Genomic DNA, 18,248 nt, shown 5'->3' on the forward strand with positions numbered 1-18,248 from the left:
AGACGGATGCCGATCCTGTGAGCCCACGATGATATCAGGGTGAACACTCTGGTGAACACCTGAGGGGCTGTGGAGAGACCGAAACACAGCACCTTGAACTGGTAGTTCTTGTTGTCTAGGCAAAATCTTAGGTACTTCCTTGAAGACGGATGGACTGGGATCTGGAAGTACGCGTCCTTCAGGTCCAGTGTACACATGAAGTCTTGTGGTCTCACTGCAAGTCGGACCGTGTCTGCCGTCTCCATACTGAACGGAGTCTGTTTGACAAACCCGTTCAGGGTTGAGAGGTCGATGACTGGTCTCCAGCCTCCAGACGCCTTTCTTACAAGAAAGAGTTGACTGTAGAAGCCTGGGGACCCGTCTACAACCTCCTGGAGAGCATCCTTCTTCAACATGGTCTGGACTTCTGGCCAAAGGGCTTGCCCTCTTGCCGATCCAATGGCAAGAGAGCTCAACGACATTGGATTCGCTGTTAGGGGAGGTAGAAAAGCTGTGAACGGGACGCGATAACCTTGAGCGATTACGGAAATCGTCCAGGTATCTGCCCCGAGTTGCTGCCACCTTGCCGCGCAACTTTATAGGCATCTCCCCACTGGTGGACATGCAGGGGGACTGCCAACCCTAGTGTTTACGGACTCAGCCATTTCCTCTACGGTTCTTGCCTCCCCTGGAGGACTTCTTGCTCCTTCTGCTCTTGGCAGGAAAGGGCTTAGACACCTTGGGCTTTGCTGCTGTTGTCTTCTTTGTGTCCTTAGCCGGACGGGGCTGTTGGGCCGCTGGAGGTTTGTAGGGCCTCGATGTCAGGGCCCTATGGATGAGGGAATCCTGGTTGGACTTCGTCCACCTCTCAGCAGTAAGCTCCACGTCCTTAGGCTCAAACAAACTCTTATCGAGCACGGAAGTGTCTGAGCCTGCTAACATCTGAACTGGGAACCTTCTGGTGGAACCTCTCAGCCACTGCGTCCCATCGTTTGAGAATCGAATTGGCCCACAAGCTCGAGACTTGGTGGGCCAGAAACTCGATGGTCCGCATGCCTGAGAGCGGGAAAGTCTTCAGTGCCTTCCTGGTGCTTTCTTTGGAGAGGTCCTCAGACCGCACCAGGATGCCCAGAGACCCCAGCCAGATGTCGACCCACGAAGTTGCCTGCATGGCACACTTAGCGACCTTCTCCTGGCTTAGGATCTCAATAGCTGAGTAGGACACGTGCCAGTTGGAGTGTCTCTCTAGAGTGACTCCCCCCGTGAGTTCTTCCACGGAGTGGTGAATAGGAAGACCCTAACAAGACTCCTCAAGGATCTCTTCTGATGGACTTGAGGAGAAGGGAGGAGCTTGTTACCGACACTGGATCTACTGGAGGAGGCAAGCTCAGAGAGCTGGCCTTCGACCTTGTCCCTGGCACTCTTCATCCCCTGAGACCAGGGCAAAGCTGCACTGGCCCTAGAGAGTTTCTGGGTGCCGTAGACACGGTCCAAGACTGTGTCCTTACCCTCACGAAGAGGAATCTCTGGGTCTGGAATCCCGTTGAGGTTCCTCATGAGGGTCAGGACTTACCAGAACGCGTGTTCTGACTCTTGGTGCTCTCCTCCTCCTGAAGGACTGGCAGCAAAGTCTCCTGTCCCCAGTGGCTCTTCCTGGGGGGACACGTGGACATCCTCGGAAGGTCTAACTGGCTCCTGTCTGATCCTTGTTGACGACTTGGGGATCGTCTTAAGAGTCCTTCAGTTCCCTCCTGGGAGGGATACAGGACTCAAGTAACGATGGGTGCAGGCTCTTTTCCACCCCTGGACGAGAAGACTTCTCAGAGAGAGGCGGAGTTTCCCCATTGGTGCGATGGGGGAACGGTCCGGCTCGTCCGACTCTCCTGAGGATGGGTAATACTCATCCGCAGGGGAGGGAGAGAAAGTCTGTGGGGGGGGGGAAAGGAGCCTTGCGCAAGGATCTGCGAGGAGACAGAATAGTCCTCGGAGGCATTTCCACGGAAGGGACTCCTCTCTTCCTCTTCAGGGGGGAGGAAGGCGCCACTGATTTGTGACCCACGTCAAAGAAGACGGGCTTCATAGCCTGCACAATAGCTCTAACCAGGGTCCCGAACCAGGGCTGCTGGCTGACAGTCGCGCTGTCGGACACTCCCTCTGGAGGGATTGATTGATTTAAAGTTTTCAGGCATCCTGACATCTAAGGTCATTGACGCCGGTAACATTTAATTTATGTATACAAAAATAAAAAATAAAAGTATTCAATTAAAATCATAAAAGTTGAATGCCATAAAAGTTAAATAATTTTCAGAAGACCTGCTTCTGAAATAAATCTAAAAATGCCACTTGCATAGTAGGACACATCATTGCCAAGAATCTTGGCAAGGATGAACCTGCCACCCTCAACTCGAGCCTCAAACAAATATCTATTCCTTAAGTTGTTATAATTGGGGCATTAGGTCAACAAATGCCTCGCTGTTAGAGGTACTAAACAGTCGTCACAATACGGTTGGTGTTGGCCCTTCAGCAGAAACTCATGTCAACCGAGTGTGACCAATACGAAGACGACAAAGAGACTTCTCCTATTTTCGGGGCATCATATTATACCTCCAAGGAGATATGACATTTGTTACCTTTCGCATTTTATTCCCATCTAGGCTATCCCATTGCTGTTGCCATTTATTGCAAACCAATTTCTTGATCTCAGGTAAGAAATCATTACAGGGAATGGGATACCTTCTTGGCAGCAACTCGGATGCCGCATTCTTAGCCAGTGAATCTGCCTTCTCATTCCCAGACACACCTACATGTGCTGGAACCCAACAAAATTGAACTGTTATACCTCTCCGTCCAATAATAAAAAGCCATTCTAAAATCTTTAAAACTAGAGGGTTATTAGAATTAAAAACTTCCATAGCTTGAAGGACACTCCTTGCATCACTAAAAATTGTAAAATTACCCTCCTTCTCCAACGCTATTTTCTCAATAGCAGTTAATATGCCATACAGTTCGGCAGTAACTATGGAAGTGGTCAGAGGAAGTGCACCACTACAATTAAAACCATTACTATGTACTCCAAATCCAACGCCAGCATCAGATTTGGAGACATCACTATAGATAAAAGTTGATCCTCTATGTTCTTTAACATGTTCATTAAAAAGAGACCTGGCTTCTAGGTCTGACATATTCTTCTTATCTCCAATAAAATATTTACAAAAAGATATCTTTGGTAACTTCCATGGAGGCGTTGATGATACCTTGAATGGAAGTACCTTATTTCTAATTATATCCAGACTATTTAAAAATTGTTTCACCCGAAAGCCATAAGGTTGAGGTGATTTTGGGTGCAACTCAAAGTATGATGCATGTCTAACAAGGCTTGCAGTCTGAAAGGCTAGAGTGTTAGGGAGTCTTTGCAATCTAAACCAATACCGAATAATGGAAGATATTCAGTAAAGGTCTAGAGGTAACTCTCCAGCATCAACAAGGAGACTTGGGATAGGCGAGGTTTTAAAAGCTCCTGTAGACAATCTAATACCTGCATGATGTATCGAGTCTAATATTTTTAACCGGCTTGGGGTGGCTGAAGAATATATTTCATATCCATAACTAATTTTGGAAAAAATCAAGGCCTTGTATAATTTTAAAATAGTATTGCGGTCTGCCCCCCATGATGTATGGGACAATACTTTCAAGATATTCAGAGCTTTAACACATTTAGCTTTTAACGCTTATAAGTGAGAAACCCATGTAAGCCTACAATCAAATATCAAACCTAAAAATTTAGCTTCACTTGCACATGGTATCCGTTGACCTTTAATGTATATATCCGGGTCTGGATGTACTCCCCGGATACGACAAAAAGGGACTATGGTAGTTTTACTTGTCGAGAACTTAAATCCATTCATGTCAGCCCACTGGATAATTTCATCTATAGTGTTGGATTTTTCTCTCAACCATTGCCATTCTACTGCCAGCAAATGATATTGAGAGAGCATCCACAAATAATGTTGAGAGAACATCCCCGGGAATGACTGAGGATATCCCATTAATTGCTAGTGCAAACAAGGTTACACTCAGCACACTCCCCTGAGGAACTCCTCCTTCCTGACACTTACTCTCTGATAGGAGTTTCCCCCACTCTCACTTGACAAACTCTATGCGAAAGAAATGACTGAATAAATAGTGGTAGTTCTCCTTTTAATCCTAGTTCATGAATTGTTTTAAGTATACCATATCTCCATGTGGTATCATATGCCTTTTCAAGGTCGAAAAAAAACCACAAGGTGCTGTTTGGAAGCAAAGGCTTCACAAATAGAGGACTCAAGTCTTATTAACACATCAGTTGTTGAGTGCATTTTTCTGAATCCACATTGAATCGGTGATAAAATACCCATCTTTTCAATGTACCACATCAACCTTACATTGACCATCTTCTCCATGATTTTACATAAACACGAAGTCAATGCAATAGGTCGATAGCTTGCTGCTAAAAACTTGTCCTTACCGGGTTTTAAAAAGGCTAAAATAATGGCTAGTTCCCAAACACTTGGGTAACTATGATCATGCCATATTCTATTAATATTACTTAAAATAAATAACTTTGTATTAAAATGTATATGTTTAACCATTGCATATGGAATTCCATCGGGTCCAGGAACTGTATTGTTGCAAGTAGCGAGTGCGGAATCAAGTTCTCTTTCAGTAAAAGGAGAATTATACGATTCTTCCCTTCCTGTTGCAAAATTTAAAATTTTCTTTTCTTCAATGCTCCTGTACTGGTGACCAGGAGCTGCTACACTCTTGCACGATACATTTGAAAAATGGTCAGCCAGGGCATTGCTAACTCCATTTCCTTCAGTCACAAACTGACCATTCACTTTCAACACTGGTGGTGGGTTCGTGGTAAATTTGCCTGCAATTTTTCTTATTTTCATCCATACAGAAGATGGTGGTGTTCTACTATTAATGGAGGAAACAAAAGCCACCCAAGATTGGCGTCTAGCTTCTTTTATGGCACGACGGAACTGTGCTCTACACTTTTTGTATGATATCAAATTTTCATCAGTACGGCACCTACGCAATATAGTCAGGGATTTTCTGGTGGCTCTGTGCAAGGCTGTTAATGGTGGCTCTGTGCAAGGCTGTTAATTCTGAGGACCACCACGGGACTGGTCGTCTTTTGAATAGTCCTGTGGTTTTGGGAATCAAATTGATTCCTGCTGTATGAAGAGTTCCATTCAGTAGGTCTATGGCATCATCAATACTTTCAAACTGTTCTGCTCTCCCTTCGATTCCACTTAGCTCACAAAATTTAACACAGTCTGCCTTGTTGGTGTTTATAACGATTGGTGCATGATCACTTGTATGCCAATCATCTAATGTCCTCCAATCAAAATCAAGAAGGCAGTTAGAGCTTGCAATTGAAAGGTCAATGCATGACAAAGTACCTGTCTGAACATGGAAGTGTGTGGGCTCTCCTGTATAAAAGTGTCCCACATCCTCATTCTCCACAATTGATGAGATAATATTGTCCCTTGTGTTGGCCCAACTATCACCCCATAAAGGATGTCTACCATTCATATCTCCCAGTAAGAGAAAAGGTTGAGGGAGTTGTTGAATGACCTCTGCTAATCATCATATAAAATATTATCATTTGGAGGCAAGTACAGAGAGCATATTGTATATTTTCACCCTATATCAATTTGTAAAACAACTGCCTGCAGGGTTGTACGTATAGACATAGGTATTTGGGGAACATCTCGACGAATGTACACGAGACTTCCGCCATGGCTCCCTGCTTGTTGATTATATGGTGTTCTATAGCTAACATACTCTCGAGGACTAGGAGTGTTAGAATCAAGCATACTTTCCTGTAGACATACAATTATAGGGGAATGCTCATGAATTAGGAGCTTAAGTTCTTCCTATTTCGCCCTCAAACTCTGACAGTTCCATCGCAAAATGGAGGAGAAAACTATGGATTATTTCTGGAACACATCTTGGATGAGGTCTTCCCATTAGCAGTTTTTAATCTAACATTATTACCTGTAGGTTTCTTCAGAGGTGGTGTTGTTATGTTGGGTTTTACATTTGTGTTTTTCTTTGTATTCTTTTTATCTATTTGTTGAGGTGGATGGTGGACCTCAACTTGAATTTCTGATTTATTCAGTTCATTTTCTGGTTCATTAGAAACATCAACAGACAAAACATCATATTTATTTGATGTCATAACCTTAACGTTTCTAATGGAGGGTGGAGAGAGAGATGGAGGTCTCTCTCTTTTACGATTAATAGATGGTGGGATTCGAGGTTTTTGCACCTTTCCAACAACAGGTGCATCAGGTAAGTTAGTTTTAAGTGGAACCTCCATCAGATCAGGCAAGGACATGGCCTGAGAGAGGTTTGTATTATTTTTTATAATGGCGGCTGAAGGCTGTACAGCAATGGGCAATGACCTAGTGTTAATACACCGTGGTAAAGCCTCAGGAGGTAATATGGTAACCTCGTTATTTGACATTTTGTCAAATAGTATACTTTTTTTTTTAGCTATTGGCAGCGCTAGGTTGGTTTGATTTTAATGCCTTAGCATATGTATTTGATTTATTTAATAGTCTTTTGGCATGGGTCACACTTATATGTTCTAAGTTTGATTTGTTGAGGGCAGCTTCCTCCAACTTATATAGCTCGCAGCTCGTCTGTGGATTTGTGATTCGAGCGGCAATTTAAACACCTGGCTCCAAGTGCACACTCTCCATGGTAAGATTTGGAGCAAATACCACACATCTTCTCATTTTTGCAAACTTTGGACGGGTGCCCAATTTAAAACAATTAAAGCATTGCAATGGCTTCTGCTTGAAGGTTCTTACTTTAATCCTTTCGTTCTCGATAATAATATGAAAAGGTACATCAGCATCCTGGAACGTAAGGATTATCATTGATGTACCTGGGACTTTATGAACTTTCCATACATTTAATGGACACATGGCCAGTATCTCCTCCTCTGTAAAATCATATAGATCTCTGTTAAAAACTACGCCCCTTCCGTAGCTAAAATTTAGGTGGGGTTTGACATCTAACTTAATGTCATCATAACTTATTTTCATATTGGACAATATTACCGACTGTGTACTGGATTTGGCATGGATAAGGAAAGTATTTTTTCCGAAACGAGATATATCGCCTGGTGCAATAGTTCCTACTTTTTTCTGAATCCATTTTGCATATTTTAAAATAATTCCTTGTAACCCCCTTTGATTCAGCTATAAGCCACATCGGTGGTTTTGGATTTCTCTGGGAGGGCATAACTAAATCTGCGTCTTTTTCCAACCAATCGGCAGGCCTGCACACATCCAAATCTTTTGGTACCTTATCGCAGAGAGCAGCCGCGACATTCAAGTTATTAATTTTTATATTATTCAAGTTACTTACTGCACTAAATGCTTCGTCATAACTACTATAAGATATCCATGAATCCCAAGTTTCAGCTTCAAGTTTCATCCTTATTTCTTTTATGCATCCATAGCATTCAAATGCTTTACATAGATCATCATAATTTGTCTCTATTGAAATTTGTGTAACATGGAGGATTCGAAGTTTCCTCATGTTACCCAAATTACTCGATTTAGAAATATCAGTAGAATGGTCATTTCCCGTTCCGAGGTCATCAACAGAGCTTTCCCTTATCACATTAGCAGAGGTCGTCAACAGTGCCGGGGGAGAGTCAGCGTATCCAGGGGATGGGGGTTCGTTCCTTAAAGAATCCATTAGACGAAAGAGAGAGAAAAGGGTTACAGTAGTTTGATGTACCTGCTCGAGAATGTTAGGCCATCACACGTCGGAAAGGAAATTTGCACTTTCCACTATCGGCACAATGAGAGTATACTTCCCAGATGGTCCACTCCATACCCTACCCGAAGGATAGCATCAAAACAGATATAGAGGCACAGGTGTAAGCTGAACCCGCCTGTTAGGACTGAAACCAAGAAATTATGGAATCATCCTCCCCATATATATAATGACGGGCTTCCGGCCAAAAGCCGAGAGTCCTACCCAAAGCATTGGATCCCCCTGGATTCCAAAGACCCAACACCTGAGAATAGTTCCGCCAAACAGGTCCAAACTATCTTCGGGATGGCTGAAATCATCCAATACTCTCACATATAGCTTTGAATGCAAACACCTCCCAACCGTGATACCTCCTCCCACTCATCAAAGCAGGCAACAATAAAGGATGTATGAACATCCCCGCCGGGGTTACAATGGATGTAAAAACATCCAAGCCATAGGAGAAAAAAAAAAATAATAAATATATATGTACATAATATATACATACATATAATGAGGGAAATTTTTCTCATAGAGTTTGGAAAGCAAGACTAAAGAAAGTTTATGAAATTAGGATAAGGTCGAAGTAATATTGAGAAAAAGAAAAAGGTGAAAGAGAGAAATTTACATTCGAACTGGGGGAGCAATTTCCCCAAGTTCGAGAGCCCTCTTGCCCGTCACCAAGTTTCAGCACGGGAATGAAATGCCATGCTGAAGCTCAATGACTTCATCAAGGCATTCTCTCATTAAGAGGGGGACCTTTCTGGAACCTTCCCCTACACCGCTGAGCGCGCTGTTCTGCGCTTTGGGGGGGGGGGGAATGCGGTGATGGCGACCTTGCCGTGTGTTGTCCTGCAGCCTCGCGCGTGGGAGGGTATTGGCAATCGCGCGGGGAAGCGGGCTGGGGAATACCCAGGGTCGCACACAGGAGACTGATGGTGCGGGCAGGGGACTGCTAGTGCTCACGCGCGAGCGATGGCGCGTAGAAGCGTACGCAGGAGGCTGATCGTGCGATCGTGCGCGCGGGCACGCAGGATCAGGATGAAGGGCCCGTGGGCGTGCGGGCGAGAGATCGCGACCCAGATGATGTCGTAGGGCGCGAGCGCGCAGGACAGATATCCCTTGTGCGCGGGCGCTCAGCAGGAACCTGTGATTGTTGGCGCGGCTCTTGTGGGCGCACATCAGGCTGGCGGTGTGTAGCTGCTGTAGGGGTTGGGCGTGGGCGGGCAGGGCGCGTGCGCACATCCTCGTAAGCGCGTGCAGGGGAACGCGCGCGTTTGCCCGCTGGCGAGGGATGGCGCGCAGGAGATAGCAGGCGGCACGTTGGCGAGCGCTGACGAGTAGGTGAAGTCTTAGACTTCCCTACTGCCCCCAGATCCGAACATCGTGGGCGGGCAGGAGATCGTTGGCGCGTTGGAGAGCGCTGGCGCGCAGGAGAGCGCTGGCGCGCAGGAGAGCGCTGGCACGCATGGTGTTGGCGTGCAGAAGGTTGGTGGCGCACTGGCGCACAGGTGAGCGCTAGCGCCCTATCTCAGGAACAGCAGGAGCAGGAGATCGTTGGCGGACGTGGCGCGTAAGGGACGTGTGCGCGTGATAGCGCATACGCCCTTGTTGCCCAATAGGGACCGGTGCCTGACTATGAAAGACAGTCGACGCGTAAAGCGCATCAGTTGCCAGGAACGGCTACGGCAGGTCAGCAGGTCTGACGGGTGGAAGGTCGACGTGTCCTTTGAAAGGACAACCTTCCACCGAAGGAGACAGTGAACGATCCGCAGAGAGGTATAGGGTCGTAGCAGGAACAATCGGTGATCGATGACAAGGCTCCTTTGCGGCGGACTGCAACGATGACTATGAACCGAAGAGGCGCCTCCTCACCGTCTTATAAGGTGAAGGAAGGACTCTCCAGCGAAGAGGAAGGCGAGCCTTGCAACATGTAGGCCCTCTGGGGGCCGTTGCATCAGCAAGCTGACCTTCAGCAGTCCTCCGAAGAGGAGTCTCTGTGAGTGAACTCCCCCGAGGGGGAGAATCACAGGCAGGAGAGACTGTTGGACTTAGTTTCTCCCTCGTAGGTTAAGCAGGAACGGGAGAAACTAAGCCTTCAGCAACTGCGGGATGAGAAGAGCCAGAAGTATTAGGAGATACCGCATTGGATACCTCTGACACCACAACGTCGACAATAGACAGAAGATCAACCTCTGCCAGAGTCGGCGATTGCTTGACAGCGGCACCCAATCGGAAGATGTCAAGAAGTGCTTCCTTGGAGGGCAAACCCTCGAGCCTCAAGGAAGTCCAAAGCTGAAATAAATTGGACAAATTAAAATCCTCCCCCGGGGGGAGAGGTGGAGCTGCCTCGCTAGAGGAGGCAACACCATCTCTCAAACCCCAAGTTCGGGAAACAGAACCACGGTCTACGCTACCACTCGCCGGTCTCTCGAAAGAGACCGATCGAGCGGGAGCTTCGGAGGAGGTTTGGGCAACGGAAGAAGTGTCCTTGGGATTTTCTCCTTTCCAAGAAAACTTTGACGAAAAATATCCCGCCTGGCCTGCTTCTTACGTCGCCGAGAAAACCTCTCCCACTGGGAGGTAGACCACTCCCTACACTCACCACACTTATTGCCACTATCACACTGTTGACCTCTACAGTAAGGGCAAAGGGCATGAGAGTCCGTCTCGACTGCCGACATGAAAGTTCCACAGGGGCGGTCGGGTAAACCAGGACAGGTGCGCATATTCGCAGAGGCCATCTTCACACTCAAACCTGTAGGAGAAAAAGCAAAAAGACATTAATGGCTGTCAGAGAGAGGTGAGGGCGAGAGCGGACACGTCCGACTACCACCCGAACCGAGAGCAAAGTGAGCTCAAGCACAGGTGTGTGAGGGGGGGGGGGGGGGGTTAGTGAGCTCAAGCACAGGTGTGTGAGGGGGGGGGGGTTAGTGAGCTCAAGCACAGGTGTGTGAGGGGGGGGGGGGTTAGTGAGCTCAAGCACAGGTGTGTGAGGGGGGGGGGGGGGTTAGTGAGCTCAAGCACAGGTGTGTGAGGGGGGGGGGTTAGCAAGCTCCCCCCCACGCTAACTAGCGGTGGGTTAGTAAACCCTCGTTAAAATTTTAATGGCTCGTCATTTCAGCTACGCCGAAAGTAATACCCCTATTAAATAGCGTAGTTTGTATGTCAGTTACGGAACACATGCATTTTAACTTTGTATGGACTGACTTTATAAATATTAAGAGCTAATGAATGACTCACTTCTAGACTTCTTAAAGTTGATAGATTGGATAATTAAATTTACGGCTTCAAGAAATAATAAAAGACACTGATAAACTTGAAATAATCTAGTAACATTGTTGTTAAAAAATATATTACTTTTCTACTGTAACTCAACTTACAATTGTAACACAAACGCCCTAAAATTCTCAATTACTTTGGCCAATTGGGAATTTCTAAATATTTATAATACTGTAGTCAATTTTCCCATAAGGTATTTCAATACTCCATAAATGTTTGATAAGAATGGATGCTTCAGTTGCGGTGATTCGTTGCTCCTCTTATCTTGTCTTCTTGGGAAATCTTCTGTTATCTTTCCCTTTCTTTTGATGATATTAAGTCTGAAAAATAAATACAATACTTTAATTGAACAGATATAACTGTCTTTTTCAATTATTTTACTGTACAGTACAAGTCATTATCAAGACTATGCTTTTAGTAAAACATCCTGCATGATAAACTAAATACAAAATATTCTAATGTAACAATTATAAAATAGTGGAAATAATGATAAAACTAGGTCATGTCCATGACATTTATAATAGCAAATATTACAAATACTGAAAGTATATCAAGTAAAGTGGGAAAGCATTACTTCCTAAATCATAACATGGAAATACTTCACTACAATGATTGAATGCCTGGCCTCTGGCAATCCACTGACTAACAGGAGCTCCCTGAATCCTTCAACTTTCAAAAGATACTCAATAAACCATAATTCCCTGAATGAAACATCCTCTGTGGTGTACACAGAGGATACCTGGTCAACCTCACACAATATTCATAAAAAATTACTTAAGGGTATGTATAAAATATGAGCAAAAATAGGATTTACTGACAGCAACATTTTCAGGAGTAACATATTACATAGAATACAAGAGTATAATGCTGTACAAATGAATAATTTGTGTAGTTTTCACTATCCTAAAAACAGGAAAAAACCTTACTAGCCTAAAAACAGGTAAAAAACACCTCACTATCCTTAAACCCAGGAAAAAAACACCTATCCTAAAAACAGGAAAAAACCACCGCACTATCCTAAAAACAGGAAAAAAACCACCGCACTATCCTGAAAACCAGGAAAAAAACACCTCACTATCCTAAAAGCCTGGAAAAAAACCACCTCACTATCCTAAAAACCAGGAAAAAACTACCTCACTATCCTAAAAACCAGGAAAAAACTACCTCACTATCCTAAAAACCAGGAAAAACCTACCTCACTATCTTAAAACCAAGAAAAAACTACCTCACTATCCTAAAAACCAGGATAAAACTACCTCACTATCCTAAAACCAGGAAAAAAAACTACATTATCCTAAAAATCAGGAAAAAAAACTACCCCTCTATCCTAAAATCCAGGAAAAAAACTACCTCACTATCCTAAAAACCAGGAAAAAACTACCTCACTATCCTAAAAACCAGGAAAAAACTACCTCACTACCCTAAAAACCAGGAAAAAACTACCTCACTATCCTAAAAACTAGGAAAAACTACCTCACCATCCTAAAAAAAAAAAACAGGAAAAAAACTACCTATCCTAAAAAACAGGAAAAAACTACCTCACTATCCTAAAACAGGAAAAAAACTACCTCACTATCCTAAAAACCAGGAAAAAACTACCTTACTAACCTAAAATTCTGGAAAAAAAACCACCTCACTATCCTAAAACCCTGGAAAAAACCACCTCACAATCCTAAAATCCTGGAAAAAACCACCTCACAATCCTAAAATCCTGGAAAAAAAACCACCTATCCTAAAATTCAGGAATAAAAACTACCTCACTATCCTAAAAACGAGGAAAAACCTACCTCCCTATCCTTAAATCCAGGAAAAAGCCACCTCACTATCCTAAAATCCAGAAAAAAAAACCCACCTCACTATCCTAAAAGCCAGGAAAAAAACTACATCACTATCCGAAAAACCAGGAAAAAAAAACTACCTCACCATCCTAAAATCCAGGAAAAAAACCACCCCACTATCCTAAAAACTCAGGAAAAAAACCACCTCACTATCCTAAGTCAGGAAAAAAAACTACCTCACTATCCTAAAAATGAGGAAAAAAAACTACCTCACCATCCTAAAATTCAGGAAAAAAACACCTCACTATCCTAAAAGCCAGGAAAAAAACTACCTCACTATCCTAAAAACGAGGAAAAAAACTACCTCACCATCCTAAAATCCAGGAAAAAACCACTTCACTATCCTAAAAGACAGGAAAAAAAAAACTACCTCCCTATCCTGAAAACGAGGGAAAAAAAACTACCTCACCATCCTAAAATCCAGGAAAAAACCACCTCACTATCATAAAACAGGAAAAAAACTACCTCACTATCCTAAAAAGAGGAAAAAATCCTACCTCACCATCATAAAATTCAGGAAAAAAACCACCTCACTATCCTAAATTTCAGGAAAAAAACCACTTCACTCTCCTAAAAACAGGTAAAAACCACATCACTATCCTAAAATCCAGGAAAAAAACTACCTCACTATCCTAAAAACCAGGAAAAAACTACCTCACTATCCTAAAAACCAGGGAAAAAAACTACCACACCATCCTAAAATCCAGGAAAAAACCACCTCACTATCCTAAAAGTCAGGAAAAAAAACCACCTCACTCTCCTAATTCAGGAAAAAAAAACTATCTCACTATCCTAAAAACTAGGAAAAAAAAACTACCTCACCATCCTAAAATTCAGGAAAAAAACACCTCACTATCCTAAAAGCCAGGAAAAAACTACCTCACTATCCTAAAAACGAGGAAAAAAATCTACCTCACCATCCTAAAATCCAGGAAAAAACCACTTCACTATCCTAAAAGACAGGAAAAAACTACCTCACTATCCTGAAAACGAGGAAAAAAAACTACCTCACCATCCTAAAATCCAGGAAAAAAACCACCTCACTATCATAAGAGGAAAAAAAAACTACCTCACTATCCTAAAAACGAGGAAAAAAAATTACCTCACCAACCTAAATTTCAGGAAAAAAACCACTTCACTATCCTAAAAACAGGTAAAAACCACCTCACTATCCTAAAAACCAGGATAAAACTACCTCCCTATCCTTAAATCCAGGAAAAAGCTACCTCCCTAACCTTAAATCCAGGAAAAGAGCCACCTCACTATCCTAAAATCCAGGAAAAAAGCTACCTCACTATCATAAAATCCTGGAAACCACCACCTCACTATCCTAAAAGTCAGGAAAAAAAAACTACCTCACTATCCTAAAAACGAAGAAAAAAAAAACTACCTCACCGTCCTAATATTCAGGAAAAAACCACCTCACTATCCTAAAAACCAGGAAAAAAACTACCTCACTATCCTAAAAAACCAGGATAAAACTACCTCCCTATCCTTAAATCCAGGAAAAGACTACCTCCCTAACCTTAAATCCAGGAAAAGAGCCACCTCACTATCCTAAAACCCAGGAAAAAAGCCACCTCACTATCATAAAATCCTGGAAAACACCACCTCACTATCCTAAAAGTCAGGAAAAAAAAACTACCTCACTAAACTAAAAACGAAGAAAAAAACTACCTCACCTTCCTAATATTCAGGAAAAAACCACCTCACTATCGTAAAATCCAGGAAAAAAATCTACCTTACTATCCTAAAACCCAGGAAAAAAACTACCTCACAATCCTAAAAAAACAGAAAAAAAAACTACCTCACCATCCTAAAATCCAGGAAAAAACCACCTCACTATCCTAAATTTCAGGAAAAAAAAACTACTTCACTATCCTAAAAACAGGTAAAAACCACTTCATAATCCTTCAACAGAAAAAACAACTGCAACTTTCAGATTTATCAAGCAAATGTGATTCTCGTAATTGAATTGGGACACTAAACTTTCCTTATGTACTGTATGGAGCCTCCATAAACTAATTCCATTTATCCTATCATATTAATCAGTTTAAGTGGATTAAAGGTTAATCTTCAATCAATAAACCAACTTGTTCTTCCCATCTTTACCATCTTACTTATCTTGCCTTAAACTGTGGAAAAACTTATCACACACATTCTGACTCGTTAACCATCTTACTCATCTTGCCCTAAACTATGGAAAAATTTACTAATCTTCCTCTGACCCACTAATAGTCTCTCGATTGGTTCATTGAAGAACTTATTCAGCATTATTGTTTTTTACTTATGGATATATTTCATCCATGGATTAACCTATAAAACACAAATTGACAACCCGGTCTTACCGAAGTCATGGCTTTAACGTTCATAAACACAGAACAATGTGTGCTTTTGCCAATGATTAACCAATGTTACCTCATAATTGCAAGCTCCTAGATTTTAGTGCTTCTTTGTATAAATCTAATCTTCAGGTTTTATACTATATCTAATATCATTAAAAAATGGCTTAAGCCATTTATTTTACATCCCTGAGAATTAGTGAAAATATCATCAAAATTGTGGCTTAGTCTTTTACTCTACTCCTGTTATAATGAATTGGAAGTATATCATTCAGAATTTTTTTTTATTGCTATTAGAAGGATTGAAAAAAAAAAAATAAGTTTATACAAACTTATCAGAAATAAGAAGCATTTAATGAAGTGTGTGATGTTTCCTTGGTAACAATCTATAGTAAACTAAATAAATAATGAATTACCTAGAACAGCTATTACAGCTATTATATCAAAATTAAAATTACAGTACTGTATAATATTTAGGGAGAGTTCAAATATTAAATGAAAAATTCATGGCCTTGGGAAAAATATATGCAAAAAAATAAAAAAAAAAAACGCTGATTTTTCATCTTATCGCAATGTGTACATGATTGTTAACAGGTCTGAATTCCTCTTTAATTTGGAGATGCAGCGAGGGGAGACCTAGCTCATAGGCATCCAGAACAAAGGCCCCTAGCATCACTACTCCTGACACAAAAATGAGGATAGTAATGGCCAATGTTTCTTCATAAAAAAGACAAATATTGACATTCACGGGAGACTGATAACGTACACGCTCTCCCCCGGGAAGACAAACATAGTTGCGCGAACGTTACTCCTATTGTTTAAACTTCCTGGACTTCTTGAATGTCTTTGTGGTTCTACTTGCTGGAGATACTGTAGCAGCAAAGGCTTCAACAAAGAAGAGGCAGTGAAGGTAAGAACTTGAAGTTTATACACAAGTTCACAAACAATTTCTACAACACCCTCCACAGTTCTGATGGAACAATTTCCAAAAGTAAGAGCCACACGCTCTAGACACCCATTACTGTCATGATAAAGCAGATTGGTAATACTTAATAATGTGTAGATATATCATAACAAGAGTACACTATGGAAATCAACAAGGTACCATACACATACCTGACTTGGGCAATGCCACCCCCATAATAAGCAGCATAAATAGTTATTTTCCAGTATTTCCTGTCATTCTGACTAATAAATTAATACTAGTGTACACACCATGAAATAGTCTATATTGTTTGAAATCTAGTACCTCAGTTGGTCTTACTGCATCCCACTGACCAGAAAACCAAATTTTAAATGATATACCTAACAACTACAGCCAACAACAATGCCAAGAATTTCAGTTAGACATCTCAAAACCCTCTTAAGTTCCTTCATGAAGTATTACTGTATTCTCTGTGGTACATTTATACACTTTCCTTAGAACTTGATGGAATGAAGGGATAACTTGTACCATGGACTTTTATCAATTTTTCTTTTTTTTTTTTTCAGTAAAGAGGCATTACATGTTTTTTTTTTCCACAAATCTAGTTTGGAGTGAACAATACAACCCGATTCTCAATTAACGGTCACTCATTGTTCTGGCCTAATCATTCAAATGGCCACTATCATGCACAACATAGGTAACTAAACAATATAGTCTTCACCACACCGTATAATGTAAGAGCAAGGACGAAGCAGATGCCAGACGCTCTGAGATCTGTAAGTCACTGAAGAAGATACGTGAAGTGGCTTATCATAAAGTGTCTAATCTCATAGCGTTGAGCAAACACAATAGATAACTTTTAACCAGATGTATTCTCAAAGAAATAAGCATATCCGGAACATGACCTCTCAGAACATACTTTGTGTATAACCCACTCAGGTTGGGGGATGCCATTGAGAATAAATGAAAGCCCAATCTTGTACAAAACCAAGTGCTAGCAACAGGTGAGTAAGCACTTGTATCCCATACTGCTCATCACTGAGTATGCTCTTGGTACAGACCACTTAGCCTTAGGTATGATATCTACATGGACTGTCCTCACATAATTTGAGATTGTAGGGAAGACAATTTCTAGAAGGGCGTTTGCATATAATAAAGCACTTCCGATAAGAGACATGACATCTAGATTGGATGAGTGCACACCAACTGAAGTGCTTGTAATCAGAAGATCACATGCAAATTGATGAGCAAGCTTGTGCATAAATAGTAGAAGCCCAAAAGCTTGTGAATGCTCTAAGTCAGATGAATGAGTGCAAATGGGCAGGCACAAGCCATGCTAATAGACATACACAACTCCTGTTGTAAGTCCCATGACTGGGAGTACTAATGCAAAGAGGTGGGGTAATGCTCCTGTAGGGGAGCACTCTCAAGCTGATAAGGTAGCTCTCCCATAGGAGAGCTCTCTTGCAAGCAGGGGAGGTGGTGTGCGATCGCTCTCATAGATGCATTCAATCACGCCCAGCTGAAGAGTGTGAGATCAGATGTGGTAGCATTCGAGTAAGAGTGCGTTATCAGATGTGGTAGCATTCGAGTAAGAGTGCGTTATCAGATGTGGTGGCACTCAAGTTGGAGCATGTAATCAGATGCAGACACACTCAAAGTCAGTGCATGTGAATTGGATTACCTATTCATTGTCCCACTGAAGGGCTTACTCTCTCCTTAAACAGACTCAATACCCTGGTCTGAAGAATTCATTTGAGATGGTGACCATTAGGGAATCATGGCATGGACGATGATCAAGTTCTTGCAGCAACTGCTATTTTTGGGAAGATTTCCCCCTAGAAATATCCTCAACTGAGGGCATTGTCTCAATCAAAACATCCTTGGTGGAACTTTTCACTACTGGGAGAGTGCTTGCACGGTCGGTTGTGAACAAGTAATCGATCTAGATTGTATGGGTGTTCCGTAACTGGAGACTGTCCTCCAGTGTGAGGATGTGAGGGTGTGAGCATGTGCAGGCCAATGTACTTTCTCATATCATAAAATACTCAGGTGAGT

General features: G+C 42.3%; 2 long non-coding RNA genes across 2 annotated transcripts in view; both read right to left on the minus strand.

The window, feature by feature from the left end:
• Positions 1 to 18,248, minus strand: part of LOC137617941 (uncharacterized) — a 581,574-nt gene that overhangs the window by 95,417 nt on the left and 467,909 nt on the right. The window lies entirely within an intron of this gene.
• Positions 10,878 to 18,248, minus strand: part of LOC137617940 (uncharacterized) — a 212,316-nt gene continuing 204,945 nt past the window's right edge. Inside the window, exon 3 of the long non-coding RNA XR_011039701.1 lies at positions 10,878 to 11,405. This is a non-coding gene — a long non-coding RNA (uncharacterized lncRNA). The remainder of the gene's footprint in view (positions 11,406 to 18,248) is intronic.

The sequence above is a fragment of the Palaemon carinicauda genome, chromosome 24 (assembly GCF_036898095.1).
Source record: "Palaemon carinicauda isolate YSFRI2023 chromosome 24, ASM3689809v2, whole genome shotgun sequence".
Lineage (NCBI taxonomy): Eukaryota > Metazoa > Arthropoda > Malacostraca > Decapoda > Palaemonidae > Palaemon > Palaemon carinicauda.